The following is a 19,047-nucleotide window of genomic DNA, read 5'->3' as shown; positions in this document are numbered from 1 at the left end:
CAGACCCCGGTAAACAGGGCTGTAGAATTTGCAATGGTCTTTCTAGACTAGTGTGTGCTTTCAACTTACCAAGCAATGGTCGCACAGTTTTATGACAATAACAGAGGGTCGCAGAAATCCAGCGAGCTATTCATCGATAGAGCCGAGCCTTTTCTAGGAGGAGCAAAGGCTATGTGGAGATGATCTGCTCTAGTGAAACTGTTGGCCCTTTCAATACAAAACTTTTCCCAACATCTCAAGGATGTACAACTTTCTCGGCTGCGTTAGATGGGTTTTTGAAGAAAGCTTTTCAAAACAATTTGGTTTATTTGAGTGAAAGAAGGTGGAACGTTTGGATTAAAATGAGGAATGGTTCTCAGCACCACTCTAACCTTCTTGAACGGGAAGTAAGGGTCTTTAATCTTAAATGCCAGAATCTCATTTATTGGGCTGGCCAACGTGAGAGCCAGAAATAAACTTCCTGGATCATTTAATTGAGCTTTATGGATAGGTTTGAACAGGTCTCAGCAGCTGGGATAGTAGTCCACTTAATTCCACGCCCCTGCTAGTCTCCTTAGCAATAGAAACTCCCTGAAGAGTCCTTCATTTATTATTTTATTGCTCAGTTAGACCAAAGAGAGCTGTGGTTCCAGGTGCTACAGAGTCTTGAAATTGCTGCCAGGTGGACCTTAACTACATTATGCAAAAGGAATGATCGCGCCGGGTGCAGAAACTAAGGTGGAATCTGCTCTGGAGTAGATCCAAAGGGGTGCAGATCTTTACTGAAGCACCGAAAACAAATCCTAGTTCATTAACTTTATAGAAGTTGTTTGTCGTACACATCCTGGATTGCTCCAGAACGCCCCTCCAGTCTTGAGATATGTTCAAGGGACAGAAATCAATGTCAGGAGGAACCAGGCCAGTAAGCCGAGTGACTTCAGTTTTGGATGAACAACCTGGGCCTTGTTCATTGTTCAATCTGAAACCGCCTGAAAGGAAAGTGTGGGTGTCCCGACAGAAGAGGCAGCTCTGCGTACCAATATTGTGTTGGCCAAGCCGGGGCGCTTAGGATCAAATGGAAGAGATTTCCTTTCATCTTGCGAAGGTCTCTGGGGATCAGAGGAAAAGGAGGGAAGGTGTAGGCGAATATTACTGTCCAGGCAACGTGAAACGTGTTCCACCACAAGTGTTTTTGTGGATAGCGCCTTGAGATGGAATGGCTCTTTGTCTGATCTGTGGCAAACAGTTCCAGATTCTGAGGTCCCCATTTGTGAAAGTTGTGTAATAACTGCTCCTAGTTTACTTCCCAGAAGTGCCCGTCTCTCAATTCTCTGCTAAAAGAACAGGCCCATTTGTTTTCTACCGGAGAACACAGAAGATCTGGCAGTGAATTCTCCACAAAATTACGTTACATGTAGACTAAACTTCGACAGACAGGAGCTGTGAACTTGTCTCACCTTGTGTAAGTAGAACATGGTAGTGGTATGGTCTGTATGGACTAAAACTACGGAGTTCCTTATTCTGAGGACAGAGGATTGGAGAATCAGAAATGCTGCTCAACTCCAGAAGGTTGATGTGCATCTGCTCTTCCGGAGGTGTCCACTTGCCATAGTTTGAGGTTGTGCAAATGCATCCGCAACCCTCTAAGGAAGCATTTGTTGTCATTACAAACTGAGGACAGGACGTGAGTAAATAAAAGGTTGTTTCATCTCTGGAGTAACATGGAATATGCCCTTGAGTGTCCCTTGAGTTTGCATCCATTTGGAACCCGGAAGCTCTGCAGAGGGCTCATTTTAAGTTGTCAGTTTGGAATCAACAGAATGCAAGATGGCATTAGACCCAACAATGACTTGTATTTTCAGACAAAAAATAACTTTTTAAAATAGGACAAAGCTAAGGTTGTTAGGCGTCAAATTCGTTCTTTTGCGGGGAAAGCTTTGCACAGACCTCTTCAACGCTGCCTCTAGGAACGGTCTCAATCTGTAGGACATAACAAAGGGTTTATCCTTGTCTAATTTGTGGCCTGGGTTTTTGAAGACTTGGGGAAAGGCTCAGACTTTGTGGATCGGAATAAAGGGCACTTGACAAACCACTTGCCCACAAACACGGAAAAACCTGATGACCTTTCCTTCTTAAGAATGTTTCTCCTTGTACCAGGCATTTGATGGACTCTGGCGTCAGGTTATAAACCAAGAGAAGGCCTTTGGGTTGGTAATGGCACACCGTCACCTTGAAGCTCAGACACTTCAAGGTGTTACTTGTATGAAAATGTGAAACCCCCCATCTAGGAGATCCAGAGATGTCATGAAATCTCCTTCGGTTTTGTAGATGGAGCTGCAGAATTCTTTGAAGCATTCTGGAAGATTGTCTTTCATTTGTCTACATTTTGCCAATTTTTTCTAGATGAGGAAGAAATCGGAATAGAAACTTTCGTTTCGATGCTTATATGGGACCTCCTCTGTTGCTCCCTTTTGAATGAGAAGATTTCCTGCTTGAACACTCAGATGTTTGTGCGGCCTCTTGCGAGGAGGATTTCAAGGTTTCTTTTTAACAAATTCAAGGTGTGTAAATGTTGGATTATGTCTAACACCCATCGATCCGAAGGGATAGTTTTCCTGCTGGAGTAATAACTGGCTTATTCTGCTCCCCCGTGGTGAGATGGAAAAGGAGGGGTGACTGGTGCTTGTATGTTGACACGGACGCCTTCATGTCAATGGTGGCCCCTTCCACTGGGTGTGGACCTCTTTCGAGGAGGCTGCTTTGAGTACGACGCAGCTGGTGCTGCTGCTGTGCATATGATATGGTTTGCGGTAACCTTGTAATTGAGAGTAGGGCTAATGCTTATATGATTAGGAACAGCCCCTATATGAAAAATGGCTTTTTCCACTGCTACCACGAAAGGTTTGAAAATGTAGTTGTAAGCCCCCCGCGAGAACGTGCTGTGTCTGTTTTGATGGATTGCAGGGTGTAATCTACATCAGTGGCCCCCAACCTGTGGTCCGGGGACCCCTGGAGGTCCACGAAGCCTCCTCAGGGGGTCCGCGACTACTTAGAAAATGTAATAATGTTAACAGATTAGGTCCCCAGCTTTCAGTATTGACTCATTGGGGGCTCCCCAGATTCCAATAAGGATTCAGTGGGGGTCTCCAGGTTCCAGTAATGATAAAGTGGAGGTCCACAAAAGTCAAAAGGTTGGGAACCACTGGTCTACATGTTTGCCAAGTAGCTTTTCTCTGTTAAATGAAATATCCAAAACTTTCACTTGCACTTCTGGTTGGAAAGAGGCTTCAGGCGACCTTGTCGACGGACTGCCACACCAGCCATTTGTCGGACAGCTATAGAGCTTCCATTCATGGCCGTGTCTACGATTTCCAACGACACTCATTCACCTTTCACCAAGATGTCTCCGTTGTTTCTGTGTTTTTTGTCCTCAGGATAAAATTCAAAGAGCAGCGCCATTTGGACATTTGTCTATCATACCTTCCAAGGATGGCCGGCGCATTTGAGGCGCTGATGGCTGTGGCTGCCACTGCTGGAAATCTTTTGCAATATTATTTTCCTTCCCTCTGTCTGGTGGACCCGAACAAGAAGTGGTCAGATTCTTCCATCCTTTTTGAGCTGCCTGCATTATCACAGAGTCTGGGCACTGATGTCCCATTAGACATTTTGGTGACTCCTCTACAGGTTTGTATTGTTTTTTGTTATTTTTTTAAAAAATGTTTTTTCATTTCATTTTAAATCAAGACAAGAAATTACTGCCACCACAGTCCCTGGAATTTTCATTAGCTTAAGACCTTCCGCCCAAATGTAATTTGACTGACTGCCTTCTGGGTCCTTAAAATCGTAAAGGAACCCTTTGGTTTGTGTAACCGGGGAAGTTTGCATGCTCTAAAAGCCATTGGAAACCTCCAACATCACCTGGCGGTGAGCTCGAAGATGCTTGTGTGGGTGAAGCAGAAAGTGGGGTGATATAATCATCCCATTCTTGCCCTGTGATGGTCTGAATCTGGGTCAGGTCGCCCTTTTCAGGTCGTTCTTCATCTTCGTCACAGTTTACATGGTCGTGAACGGTTATTGAGGGTTAAACGCGTGGCTCTGAATGAAGCTGCTAAGCCAAACTTTTCCCTGTTGCTGCAGTCGATGAGTACGTAGAGAAGAAGCATGCATCCGAGCATTCTGCCGGTGAGAGATTGTCAGTGCACTTTTCGTGGAAAATCTTCAGATAGTCTGCCAACATCTGTCGGAGATCAGTCATTAATGCGAGTGCCACTTGTCTCGCCGCCTCCTGATGATGAAGGGGGTCATCACAGGGCTCCTCGTATGAATACTGTTCTTGGAAAGCTTCCTAGGACTGAGTTCGAGACACTGCTCTCTCTTGAAAAGAGTAATCTCTTTCCATGTAGGTATTGACCCAATTGTCCTCGTCGCCATCATCTTAGTATTTGACATGTAACTGGAAGGGACTGTAGGCCGGTCCGCAGAGGCCATCCTCCTCATGCATCCCCTCCCAAAAGATGCACAGCTGGTGTGGGGACGCTTTACCTGGGGGTGTCTGATCTGGATGAATGGTAACCTGAATACCTTCTTCTATTATATGCACAGTTTCCTGATGCGCCGTCAACAGGGCAGTCATTGAAGTGGTCGATGTTCTTTTCTGTTTATGAACAGTGGCCAGCTGAGAGGAGGTTGTCACTTTAGAAGCTTTCATTGACGGAAAAATGTCAATCGACGTCATTGTCGTTGAAAAAGAGGCAATGCTTTAGACAACGAAAAATTTGTCAAGAAGCTTGTCGACTATCTTGTCGACGCTTTACTCGTCCAAATTATACTCAACAATGGGTCAGTCATCGGTGTTTTATCTTTATAAGATGAATCCTTCTATGAAGGAGTTGAAAGATCAGACCTGATCCTTATTTGTTTCTTTTGAGAGGGAAGCGAAAAATCCGTCCTCCTCGATGATGTCAGCCTCAGCGATTTGACTGTGGCGTCTCGCCTTTTTTGACGGTTCTCTAGAGGAGACTAATTCTACAGGTCTCTGCTTGTTGTAGGGTGAAGATGCTTCCTGCCCCTCATTCCCAGATGTAGGATCCTCCAAAACCTTTTTCTTTTGGAGCCACAGAAGAAGCCTTAACTCCCCCATCTTTCAAGGTGTTAGCCGTACAAGTACGGCAATGCTTACAATCCTTAGGCCTGCGGTGGGGATACAAATGATATGGACATTCTTATGGGGATCCTCTGAGAATAATCGTGGTTTACTACACGGTCTCAAAAGATGTTTTTTAGAACCCTCCGACATGGCTGTTTTTGTCAGAGAATCACAGCTGAGTCTTTACCTTAAGCTTGCGTGAAGAAAAAACAAATATCTTTGAAGAGGCCAACATGACTGAAGAACTGAGCAGAGCTCAGGCAGACTCCCTCTCTCACGACCTGTGGTTAGAAATCTGAGGTATGGTGGCCCTGGGTAGGAAAGTGCTTAATGAGCTGCTCTCGGATTGGTTGAACTTTGGCTATTCTAAAACGATGTGACTTGGTTAACAATGTTACATGATTTAGTACTGCCTTCAATGCTTTCCCATGCACTGCTCGTAATTGCCACCGTGGGGCTCCCACTATAACGACGGGGAAGAGTCAAGCATGTGAATCTATCAAAGATTCACTACTGGAGAAGCAGAGGATCCCTGTGGGGACACCAGCAGCCAGTAGATTCCAAACTGCCAAGCAAAGTCAATGCTGCGAAAGAGACAGCAAAGCTAGACATCCTCTGCTGTCCCAACACATCCATCACAGCACACCCGAAGAGCATCGGTAACCTGGTAACCGAAGACACCATCAACAAGTCAGATGAATGGCAGGGAATGCAATACGGGCAAATGGCCTAACAAGATTTGTCTTCCCCCCAAAAAATTAATGATAATAATGAATCAGCTTTAGGGAGTTTTTTTTCTTTTTTTTTTTACTCAACCATTGAGGCACACAACCATTGCTGGATGATGAACAGCACAGAGTCGGGTTTAAATGGCATTCGGACATCCTCTCAGATGTATTTCAGGGACATTGTGCTGCGAGTGACCTGTTCACTGGTGACCTTTGGGAAATGCTGCTTTTTGGGGTTTTGGTCGAATCCCTGAGGGGATCAATGTATGTGAAGACTGAGTAATGGGACTAAACTTTGTGGGAGCCCGAAGGGCGTGGATACAAGGGTTGGTGCGGGTTCTTCTGTCTTCACGAGTTATTTTCGGTTTGTTTAAATGTCCTTATTTCAAAGGAGGAAGTGCCCCTGGGCTGGTGATGGGTATTGCATGAACGATGCTGAGCCACTGAAACCACCTCCATCCATGGGAAGTCCTGCCTGGCGCCTCCCGCAAGGGCGGCAGAGGGTGGAACATCCTCCCGTGGCCTCAGATCTGTGTAAAGTACCAGCCAAGCAACAGAGGAGGCAGGGATGGAGAGCTTGTGTGAAAGAAATGTCATCCTTTAAACTCAAGATGGACCAGGGGGTTAATTCGGTCATGTTTGGCTCATGTCACTGGAGGTTTGTGGTACGAAAACATTCAAAGAAACACGTGTAGACAAACTTGTATGCAGTAATATTTACACAAACCAAAGGTGGGTTTTACTCGCACTGACTGCATGGTTTTGAAAACGCCTTTTGACAGAGCGCCTCCCCAATTGGGGGGGTGCGGCGCTTAGTGCCCGGGGCCGCCGTGGCCCGAGCCCTGTACGCTAGTCTTACGTTTTCTGGCCTTGGCACTTCCGGAGGCCGCACGTGTAACTTCCGGCCGCCTGCGCCGCCCCCTCCATTGGGGGGTATTAAAGTGCCCCCCAGATCAGGCCTCAGCCTTTTTAGTGGAGACGGCGTGGGCGGCACGGCCAGTGAACGGCGTTATGATCGGCGATATGGCCCAACAACGAGAGCTCGTGTCTTTAGGGTTAACAAGCAAATGTTCGAATCCTAGTCTCTGCCCGTCGTTTTCCGGTGATCGGCGCCATGAAGAAGGACATGGAGGACGCTGACATGATGCTGTGGACGGAGGCGGACTTTGAGGAGAAGTGCACGCCAGGGACCCCGTGGCCAAAGCGACCACTGCCACCCAGGCCGAGGCAAAAAATTAAAAAAATAAAATAAAAATAAAAATCCCAGCAGGAATCAATAGCAATGTGCATCAAAGGAAAGGATTAAAAGTTCAACTGTGATTGTTAAAATCACACAGTAATCCCTGGTGTGCCAGAAAGGGGTACACGTCCGAACTGCACAGTATGAAACTAGAAAATCTGGGATCATTCCTGGCTTTCCTGCGTAAGCAAATTGTCTGATCCTACCCTACTTTATTTCACAGAAGCTCCGTTTTTGTTCATTTTCACACACATATCACCTTCAAATTTGTGCTTTAAGGGTGTGCGCTCTTAGTTGGGTAAAGCGCCTGTCTGATAAATAGGAGGTCACGAGTTCAGATCTCAGCAGTGCCTAAACTTTTCATTGTTAGCATCGTCATTAGGGCGGGAATTGTTCCAGTGCATGTTTAAAAGCTCAATTTTAATAATACTTCTCGAAGCGGAGATCCAATATAATGTACTAAGATGAAACTCTTTACCTGTTAGAGAAATACACTTGAGTGTTAAGGAGAGTTTAGCACATGTTACACGAGGTTAGTTGCATGAATTACAGCCATATAGTTCCAAGGCCCGGCTCGTGCTGAGTCTTATAGCCCGAGTCGACCCTTGTCTCGGCTCAGCTCCCCTTGTTAATCTGTTGGATGCCAGTAAGATATCTCATTAGATCAAGTCACTTGCTAAGGAAACATGTGACCTGAAAGCTACACTTGTGAGTCCCTGCTCCATAGCTCAGCAGCTTTACCCCTCTGTTGTACAGATGTGTGCAATCCTAAGCAGCATACATTCAGTCTCATTAAGATCTGTGCTTTAAATGGGCTGTTACGGTCTGGTACTGAGTACTGGCACTTTTTATGTTTAGAGGGAGAATACCTGCACTTATCAAGCTAAACGCAATACTTTTAATTGAAGACTACCGGCATTTCTCAAAAACAAGCAGGCACTCTGCTACAGAGTACCTGCACTTCTAATTTTCCATTTCAAGCACTGAGTAAGATAGCTCAGTGGGCTCATGCAATCACTGCTTTGGCATGTACTCCAAGTCAGACTTTTAGTTTCCCAAGCTCCCACCACAAAACTAAGGGCTTTCAGTAGCTTTAAATAATAGGTGTTAATTTTGTCATTACCTCATTTTCCTATGCCCAATTGTAGGGGGACAGGAAGTGGGGGAGGTGGAAGCCACAGGACCTTTCCACCCAGTCATCCACCCATGTTCACGGCCACTGACAGGGATGAGTGCTGGGTGTAGGGTGGTAAAAAATCATTGCTAATTAGCAACTAGGCAACAAAAAGGATACAGCAGCCAGGTCCTGCAATAGAACAGAAAATAGAACACCACCTCAGCTTTTCTTCTGAATTCATGCCCTCATTATCTGCCCGTCGAGCGCCACCCCCTGCTAAACTTGTTTTCCTAAAGCCAGGTGGAGCAGACTTAAAGGCCCCAGAATCAATATGAGGTCTGCCCTGGGCCCGCTCTGGGCGGCTGGTGTTTGCAAGGAGTTAAACGGGCAAAAAAAAAACAAAAAAATCTGGCCAGTGGCGAGCGCAGCGCCCCTCTTCGTCCCTGCCCGGAAAGGCCGATCCGAGGCGGTTATTTGGGGTTGGGAAGGTAGCGAAGGAGTGCTTTGGAATGGTGGTTTGCATTTTAAGATTTTGCTTGAAGACACATTTTTCCTCTGATTTCTTAGGAATGTAACTTTGTAGTCCAAAGAACCACAAGTGAGGCTCCCCAATGAGCTTCTTACATATTTTACTGGCAGATGCTTGGGTAGCCGGCCTCTGGGGTAGGTTGGTTGGTGAGAGATCGCACAATGTTAACACTTCATGGTGTGTTGGAAGAGCCCTTGCTCCGCGTGAGTTCCATGCTGGGAGAGCTGGTTAGTAGCTATGGGGTTACAAATCTTTCATTCACTGCAGGTGCCCAGCTGATGAATTTCGGTCAAAGATGCTGGTGGTGGCCGCTCCCGTAATAAATAGCTACCTATGGAGATGACGATCATCACAGGCTGTATTGTTGACACTATCCCGGAAGAGGACAAATGCTCGTGTGTAGACATGCATCGTCAGTTTTGTAGGTTCGCCTACACACAAAAAAAAAAAAAAAAAAAAATAATTACTTAGAGGTGGGGGAAACCTCATTAATTCCTCCCTCCCCCCCCCCCCCCATAGAACGTCTCGCAGGGGATGCGGCCACAATTTCCGTGGAGATGGGCTCCCGTGGACACTGTTATGCTGTTATACTGAGGGCTCCTTCGTTTTTTTTTTTTTTTTTTTTTTTTTGCTGCAGCCCGCAGAAGGCACTGTTAGATACATTGGGTACCCCCCCTTGTGCTATGCCTCGCACAGAGTATAATATGGAGCTACAGGCACAATAATACCAAATGTTCATATAACCCAAGTTGGGTCTACCTGAAGCGCCCTGTCTATGAATGGCCTACACAACCATGTTGTTGTCCTGGACTGCCGGTCCAACTCCTCCGAGCCGGTCACGACCTAAGAGAGGGTGAGGGACAGCCATTACAATTTTGAACTGCACATGGCGCCCCCCCCGTATCCCGGTAGATAAATTGGGGATTGTCCATGGTGGTTCGGCAAAAATTCTGGTGCCCTAAAGGGTGCGTGGTTTGATAATGGTTTTCTTCAGACAGGGCGACTGCCTTGGGAGCAGCTGGAGTGGCCCAGCTGGTTATGTGCCAGTCATTCCGTAGAAGGGCAACTGCTGGGAAATTGAATGCCAGTGGCCGGTGGTCATTCGTCTGCTATTGATGTTATAGTCGGTCTGTGCTGCAATGACACAAAGCTATATGCGCTGTGCTTCACTTCTGTACGACATACTCATGCTTGTTTCCTTTGTTTCAGTAGCAGAACGTATTAAATGGTATGGGTGCTCGGTCACTCCTGTGTCCGGCTGGCGGCTTCCAGGTTGCTACCGCTCCACAAGCCTCAGCCGGGCATTGGTTTTGCAGCGTACCCAGTGGTGTGGGATCGGTGCTCTGAGACATGCAGCTGCAGCAACTGGTCCAGTCGGTGCAGGGGTACGGGGGACTTCTGTTCCCGGAACTCATTGCCGTACAGAGGGGAGACTTGGACCTGGGAGAGGCAAGTATACCATGGTAGTGCCTTGGTCCAGGGTGCACGGGGAACATCCCACACAGTCTGTTTGAGGGTGCGGTCAGGTACTTTTCTCTGACGGGGGCACAGACTGTTGCCTTGAGGACAACTGGGCCTTTTCCTACAGTTCGGTTGGGGGTGGGGAGGGCGAAGGACCTCTGGGCCCCTGGTCGCCCTCGTGGCGGGAAATGAGATAATACATTCACCCTAAGCAACAGAGGGGTACCCAAGGCAGGGTACCCTGGATAACACCGAAGGTAGGATCCTGCAGTCCTGAATCAACCGGTGGATGTACACACCAGCTTGGGGGTTAGGGTGCCCAGATCGCTGGGGTGGGCACGGGGCTCCTGCTCCTGGCCACCCTGTTGCACCCCCACGGCAGCTTGGTGTTGGGGTGGGGGCGGAACCCGGAGCACGAGGACAAGGGACGTTGAGGTGTTGGGAACCGCCCCCCCAAGGATACAGGTGAAGTACGGTTCACCTGTGTGGTCCAACGGTGTTCGGGACGCAGGAGGATCCTTGAATGTGTCGTTATCGTGATTTATGACAGGATTGAATTTTGATTTACAGGAAATGTTTTTTATGATTTGTGATTTTAAGTACTTGTCATTTGTAAATAAAATTATTCTAATGCCAAAAACAATCAGACTCTGTCGGTCTTCGTTTGGCGGGTGTCGGGGCGGGGGCCTACTGGAGGCATCCGGGTACTATTGTAATACAGACTCCTCGCATAGTGGGCACCTGCCTTTGCTTTGGCATGGAAGGCGTCCTTAAGGATTCTTCTGAGATTCTCAAAAGAGACAGTGATCACTGAAAGGAAGGGACAGTTCATAGTGTGAAAACTTGTAAAAGGAGTTGCCAACATCCCACCTCAAAACCTAGATCACACAGTATAGGACCCGTCCGTCATTTGAGCCACACGACTGATTATTCAAGTAGTTTTCTGCCAGGGAGGCTTTCTTGAAAATAATCCTGATTTCTATGAATAGACCTTGCATTTCCTGGGAGGCGTCGGCCAAGCATTAACGCATTAGATTGTGCTCGGCTGCACGAGGAGGGGTGTGTGGCAATGCGCCTCGTGAGGTGCATGATTGCAGCACCCAGGGCCATCTGAAGGGTTTTGGGGCCCTGTGCAAAGAATATTTTGGGGCCCTCTATTTGCAGGGAATTAGACCTGTATTTCGTATTCTCTGCTAACTCAAACCCACATGATGCGAAACTATACTGAATTATACTTTGATTTTAATACAAAAACAGCTGAAACTTTTTCTTGGGACCCAATACAGTGTGCAGTGAAAGTCAGAAGCAGAGATGGGCAGAGGCTCTGGTTCAGTGGGAGAAAGATCTCCTTCCCAGAAGGCCCCTTGGAAAGTGGGGGCCCCGGGACAGTTCCCCACTTTGTCTCTGGTACCACCCAAGCCTTGCTGCTTCAGTCCCATTAAGGTTCGCCAGGGAGAGGCGCGGCTGGCACCTACGGGCCCATCTGTGCCACGCTCTCCGCGTGGGACCAAGGCTGCGGTGCCTGGTGCCAGCTATGCCAGGAGGGCACGCTCTGCCAGAGCCCTTCCCTTGAATGTTCACGTGTGGCACCAGATCTCGCGTCCGTGTGACAGGGAACAAGCCTCGGCACCTCCACAGGATGATGTGTGATGTCAGAATGAGGCCAAGTGTCAAGAAATTGGATGTGGAAAGTATTTTTTTCAGTGCAGTGATGTCAGCTCGTGATCAGAGGCGCCTTTGCGTCAGATATTGAAAGGGTATCTCTTTAGTCATGTTTTTTTTAAAGCGTATTCCCCAAGAAGACGATGGGGAGACCCTCCATTGGACGCACAGGTGGAGCGGCACCCAGGGTGGTCACAGGTCCCCATCCAGGCACCGGATCCACTCTCTGGGAGTTGCAGGATCACACGGTGGGGCAGCAGGCGACCAAGTCACGCATCACGGGGCCTCTTTCTCCTCGGGCATTACAATGAAAGCCCCGGTGCTCACCAAAGGCGGGCCTTACCACAGACCACGGGGTACTTTGTGGCACGCGACCCGCCGCCCCCGGCCACTCAGCCCACTTGTCACTTTTCTGTTAAACGCAGGTGAGATTCGCCTCTTCGTGCTGAGGACATCAGGGGTCTTTGTGGGGTTTGGGGGGGGGGGGTCATTCGTTGAAGAATTGCAGTCACTAGAAATGCAGAGTGGACTCTCAGAAAAGAGACTTTTAGAAAAGCTGGCGCCTTGGAGCCTCAACAATCCTTCTGGGCTTCCAGAATCAGTCACCCGAAGCCAACTGACGCATGTGTGTTATTTTTCGTTTATGGAGGCGGGGCAGAGCTTTAAATATGCCGGTGCTGTCCGGTACCGAGTTCCTGCAATTGTTTAGACTGAAAGAGAGAGCGCCTGCACTTCTCAGCACCGCCGTAATACATTAATGGGGCACTTCTTAGGCGCTAACAGGTACTCCAAAAAGTTAGTAGCTGAACTTTTGTAGTTACATTTAAAGCACTAGAGACGGGTGTGGGTGCGTTGGATGTTGATGCCAGCGGCAACTTCAACTCAGATGTAGCCAGCCCTTATGCCAGGTTGGCAGCGGGTGCCGGCCCTAAGATGTACATTCATTCAGCAGGACTCGATAACTGAGATCCGAGGCAGAACGGAATAGCGTGAGAGGGGCAGACGGCCCAGCAGGTACAGAGAGGAGGGCGCCTAGGGTGAGTGACATCTCCTCATAGCCCCGCACAGCTGCCCCCAGCAGCAGATTCCAGAGCTCAGGGTGGGGCATGCGGGGCGGCGGGTGCGGGCGCCCCAGGCACTGTGACGAGCACTTAGGCCCTGTCCGTCAAGGATGGTTGTCCCGGAAGGAGATCCGAAGCCAACCCTCTGCAGAGAGGGTCCTTCACCAGCTCTCAGCGGGAATGGGTAGGGTGACGTCAGAGACGCAACGCTACGGACTTCAGGATGACCATGTGCTCGGATAATAAATGATGTATCTCAGGGCCCCCGAGACTGTCCTGGACACCCAAAGACCAGGGAGAGAAGCACATTCTGAAGGCACTTAACCCCATGCGGATGAGATGCCACCCACGATCGGCCATGAAGAGGGACACGGATGAATGAATACGCGAAGAATCATTCATGCATCCGTCCTTGCCTCGTTAGTGTGCAGCTGAAATCCCTTTAACCAAACTCTGGTTTCGCACCTATAGGACGGGAGACCCTGGTGCCTCCAGCGCGATCTGCGAGGACCAGATGCACCAAGACCAGAACTCTGCTGGATGCAGCCATCGGACAGGGGCCTGGGGTCTGGCGTCTGCCCACTCGCCGACAGGGGCCTGGCGTCTGCCCACTCGCCGACAGGGGCCTGGCGTCTGCCCACTCGCCGACAGGGGCCTGGCGTCTGCCCACTCGCCGACAGGGGCCTGGGGCCTGGCGTCTGCCCACTCGCCGACAGGGGCCTGGGGCCTGGCGTCTGCCCACTCGCCGACAGGGGCCTGGCGTCTGCCCACTCGCCGACAGGGGCCTGGCGTCTGCCCACTCGCCGACAGGGGCCTGGCGTCTGCCCACTCGCCGGTATGAAGTCCGGGACAAGCAGGTGGGGGAGGAAGCGGTCAAAGGGGGGGGTGAGGGGTGAAGCAGGGACCCAACAGGATCCCCAAGGAAGGATTATCTGTGTAAGTCTGGCTACTGAGATCAACCACTGAGCTCTTCTTTCAAGCAGAGAGGCCTCCTCCCTCAGAGCACCCCGGCTAGGCCTTGGAGTTAGTAGGCGGACATGTCTCTTGGTCATGAAGGAGCTGCAGGCCGGGCTCACTCTCTCACTTCTGATCCCCAGGGGGGCGCTGGCTCGGTGCCTTCCCTTGGGTGGGAGATGCTCCATCTTCATGTAGATGGTCACCAGCGCTAACACTGGTCTCGCGTTAGTCGGAGGAATTTGCCTTTTCCTCACTTTCTAGCTCTCGCGATGCCCGTGGAGTCGGAAAGACACCTTCGCTCCCTGGACTCCCCGGAGGCTTCGGGCAACCAAAGAACTATTTTGGAAAAAAAATCTAAATCTTCCCAACTGTGAGTGTTGGCACAATCAGCGTTGGTGTGTGGGTGACCCGTGGCCTCCGCTGGGCGGCGCTCTGCTCAGACGGGTTCATCTCTTGCTGGAAAAAAATACTATTTTAGAAAATTGTACTGGTTCTGCAGCACTGACAGCCGGGACCGGTTAATCACATCAAGTGGCTCTGGAGAGCTTCACAGCGTAAAAACCTCATGGGTTGGAATATTAACTCCGGGAAAACTGAAGCTCTCTAATGGTTGGAATGAAAGCAGATTACCTCCTTGAAATCCATCTGCATTTTACAAGTAAATGGAGATTTAGAGAGTAAATGGAACAGTAGGGACTGGACCTACCTGAACGCTGTGGACTCTTACTAAAGGGCTCCGCCCAGCAGGTCTGGATGCACCCCCGGGTGGGTGGTGAGAAGCTAAGCTGAGCCAGAGAAGTGGGAGCGATGGTGGACACCACCGTCCCGTAGCGTTCCCCTTCTCGGCCCTCCGCTACACGCCACAAAAACCCAGCTTACGTCCAATACGGTGGATCCCATCTGGAACCCCGCTAAAGGATAACCCCAAAAATCCAGGAGCAAGCCAAGGGTCTGCAAAAGGCTTCACTGTGGTATCTTCAGGCAGAAGTATCAGAAATCAGTCCACACCTCAGGCACGGACCCTTGTACCACAATGTCTGTGATGCAAACCATGTGCAGTGTGTAGAACAGGCCCAGGAGAACTGACCCAGGCCTGGCTCTCAGGATGTTCACGTGAGGTGCACAGAGTGTAAGCGGCAGCTCATTTACACCAAGTGTTCATTCTGAAAACCCAGGGTGGATCAAGCCCACCAGGACCCCGGTCTTGAGACACTTACCGTGGAGCGGTACAGCCTTGGGAATGACTGCCAGCCCCCCAGGAACTGCTCAACGCTGCAAATCACCTTTCTCCTGGTTTCAAATAGTCTTCTTTGGCACAAGTGCACAAGAGGTTGGCACAAGTGCACAAGAGGTTGGCACCAAGGGCCTGGGTGAGAGTACTTCTAGGCACTGGCAGGGAGGAGGCATCTATTTTTGTCCTCCAGACTAATTATAGACACACAGGAGCAGTTGGATTTTAAGTCTCCAGGGATCGTTTGGCAAAGGGAAACGTCCTTAACAACGCGTTGTGTACAACACAGACGTTTCCCACGCAAGCGTAACCACGCTTGCCGGAACAACGCGTGGCTTTTTCAGTGGCTTAACCACGCATGTGACAAACTTCACATATGAGTGGTTAAGGCACACAAAAAGCCATGCGTTGTTCGGGAGAGGACGCAGGTGACGGGGTGAGGTAAGTGGGGCTGAGCATGGGTGGGGGGGTGGATTAAGGGATTGGGTTGGGGTAGGGGATGGATATTTTGTTTTTCCAAGGGAGGAACTTTTTTTTTTTTTCTTTTAGTGCTTAGGGTGGTGGGGTCGGGCTATATTTTTTTTAGGGGTGGGAGTTGGAGGAGTTTAGATATTTTTTTACTTAGGGCTTAGGGTTGGGTAGTTTATTTTTAAAGGCGGGGGAGTTTAAGGAAGGGCGGGAGGAAAGCAGCATGAAGAATAGGGACAGGATGCAGTGAGACAAGTGGGGTTGGTGGTAGTTTGTAGGGGTGGGGTGGATTTAGGGCTTTGGGTGGGGTGTCAGTATTTTAGTTTTTGGGGCAGGGGTAGTTCTTTTTTGGGATCAGGACAGGTGGGGGTTCGGGTAGTTTGGTTTATAGGAGCGGGGTGGGGTGTGGGGAGTTTTTTTCTTTTTTAGGGCTCAGGGCGGGTGAGGGTATCGGGGTAGTTTAGTTTTATTGGGCAGAAGTGGCAAGACTTTTTTTTTTTTTTTTTTTTTAAAGAGTTCGGGGTGGTTGGAGGGGAGTCAGGGTTCTATAGTTTTCAGGGGAAGGGGTGTGGGGGTTGGGAAATATATATATATTTATTTTTTTCAGTGCTCAGGGTGAGTCTGGGTACTTTAGGTATTAGAGGTGGGGATAGTTTTGGGCCTCATTGTGTGACAGAACCATACATGCCGTTTAGCGTGCCACTTTTACTAGGCATGCCTTTACAAGGAAATTTGTTAAGGCATGCGTGGTAAAGGCATGCGTGGAAACGACACGGTTGTGGTTCTGACTGCATTGTTAAGGCATGAGTTGTTCCAGCATGCGTAGTTCTATCATACAACCTTTGTCAAACATTCGCCAAACGTCCACGGATCCAGGACATGTTCCAGGCCGGTTCATGCTGGCAAGAGGCACAGCAAGCGCCTTGAAGCTGTACCACTCACGAATCAGATCTTTTGAAATAGAATAAAATACTGGACTCTGCTTCTTCATGGATTGCCTAGCACTCTAAAAGACTATAGGTAAAAAGAAACATTTAACATTAAAAAATATTTAAAAAAATAAAAATACAGCTAAGCGCTATAACCAAACAAATGCCAAGTGCTACAAGAAAGAAAAAGAAAGTGTTAAGAAAGGCATCAGTATGAGTAAAATTCCTCTAAATCTATAAACAATGAGCATCAAACACTCGGCCGCCCTCAGGCACCAGTTAAAAGGAAGAAGAGATCGTCAAGCCTTGTGCTCGGACAGCTGACGGTGCTCGAGGGAAGCTTGTGGTAGGGAAGAAGTAGGGAATGAAATGAAAGAATGCAGGTTCTTCTATCCAGTGAACTCCTCTAATAATGGGAAATGAGAATTCAAGAGGCAGGATCTTAGCAACGCATTGACAGCCATCCACCGAGACAAGACCACAGAGAGCCTTCCGGCGCACAGGCCACTAAAATACTAGAAAATTAAACTGTGGCAAGGCTCAATCCACAGTTCACCAAGGTGCCCTCCCTTTCTTCCTTTTTATTTACTGATCAGAGTTGAATCACAAAATTAAACAAGCATTGGCAGAGCAAATAGGTGTCACTTTTTTTTTTTTTTTAACGTTAAACCATGTTACACAGCAGCTCAACTGTCGTGCAAACAAAAAAAAAAAAAAAAAAAAAAAACAACAATGAAAAAGCTTACAGATATTTCATAGGCAAAACCTATTAGCTTTGCCAATGCTTGTTGGAACTTGCTGCGTGCCTCCAGAGCTTAGGATAATTGGCCTACTGATATATCTTGGTTAAGGTTGGGTTGTACCTTTTGATGTGCTAAGTCTTTTGTTATAAAAAGCCCCGTTTGGGCTTTTCAATCAAGTGGCAGCGTACATATTGTTCAATGAGCATTGATGTCACACGCATCAATGGTGTTGGTGTGGCGCCACTGAAGCCCAAGGAATGAGGCAGCAGACGGACTGAGCACACAGTGGTCGGTACCAACACCTACTGCATGACTTTTACATTTTCCACCCCCTCTTCTTCACAGTGAATACTGTGTAATTGCTACAACAGATTTATGTTTGAGGTTCACTTTGTAAAGTGGCATTCGAATGCTATGAACAATAACGTTTCGGGGTGAGATCCAAACTTTTAAAAAACAAGCTTTTAATAGAGAAGTGCAGGTACTCCCTCTGCAACAAAAGCGAGAAAAGTGGCAAACAAAGAATGAGTAGCCTGTGGTGGCGGCATGTGCAGGGGATTAAAAAGAAAAGCTCGGACAATCTTAGGCGGCCTGGTGTGAGGGGGGATTGACAAAGTTTGACCAAGTACCTCCAGGACATACATCACGCACCCTCGTACACAGTGGAAGTAAACAAAAAAGTATCGGTGGAAGCACATGGTCAGTAGAAGGACACTGACCATTAGCCAATGGCAGTGACCAGAAGGAGTACTTGGTCTCGAGCCAACAGAACGGCAGGACGGCAAAGCAGCAGAAAGTGAAAGCGAAAGCATACTGGCCAATCAGAAAGGAAATTTGAGAGACGTTGGGAATAAGCCAATGGTAAGTTCAGGTGAGTAAGGGGCTGGTTCTAAGCCCCATTGAAGTTTTTTTAATTTTTATTCACAGTAGATTTCACAAGCAGCGCGCAAGCAGGCGAAACCAAAACAATGGTAATGCAAAAGTGTTTCTTTTCAAAAGCAGTGGGAAAGCATCAAGAAGGGCACGGGTGGGGTAAGCAGTATGCGCAGCCGAGGAGCAGAAGCAATATGGAAGGTGTGGGAGGAGCACAGAACACAAGCGAGAGCAACAAGGAGGGCAGTGGGGGAAGAGAAGCACGGGCGAGACAGCAATATGAAGCCGGGGGACGCATGCGGGCGAGTGAGAAAGCAACGTGGAGGGAGGCAAGGGCACAGGCGATACAGAGAAGTGCCGATGGGCGGAAAGAAGCAAACGAGGGAATCTGCTGGAAACCACATACATTCTCATGCGGTACTTAAAAAAAAAAAAAACTAGTTTCCTAAAAGTGAGTAGTGAAAGGACAAGTAAAGAGGTTATGCTCCAGGGAATGCGCAAGACCGACAATGCAAGCCATCAAGAAGCAAGCACATGACACTACCAACAAATCTAAAAAATAGTTTGTAATGGACACTACCGTAAATCCACTGGAAGCTAACAACGGGTCGATCGCAAACCGACCGCTTACATTGTATGGCAGACAAGAGCAAAACGCAACAAAGGAGGAGCAGGGAAAGGCTGGTAAAGAAAAAGAAAGTGGGCATATAGGAATGGATTCAATTTTGTAAGTGCAACTTCTCTGACCAGACGCTGCTGCTGCAGACGTTAACAGTGATAAAGACTGTATATCCAGGGTTGGACTATTGACGCTGCCCTAAAATCTATACGACTTGTACTGATTTGCGACTTTACAAGATTAACGGCCTGATTTATATTTTGGCGGAGGGTTACTCCATCACAATGGTAACAGATAATATAAA

The 19,047-nt window shown here is 48.5% G+C and overlaps 1 protein-coding gene across 1 annotated transcript in view; it reads right to left on the bottom strand.

Moving 5' to 3' along the window:
* The window catches only part of PLXNA3 (plexin A3), a 460,104-nt gene that overhangs the window by 382,162 nt on the left and 58,895 nt on the right, over positions 1 to 19,047 (bottom strand). The window lies entirely within an intron of this gene.

Source organism: Pleurodeles waltl, chromosome 10 (genome assembly GCF_031143425.1).
Source record: "Pleurodeles waltl isolate 20211129_DDA chromosome 10, aPleWal1.hap1.20221129, whole genome shotgun sequence".
Classification (NCBI taxonomy): domain Eukaryota; kingdom Metazoa; phylum Chordata; class Amphibia; order Caudata; family Salamandridae; genus Pleurodeles; species Pleurodeles waltl.
The sequence above is the reverse complement of the archived record's forward strand: the minus strand, read 5'-3'. Positions and strand labels throughout refer to the sequence as shown.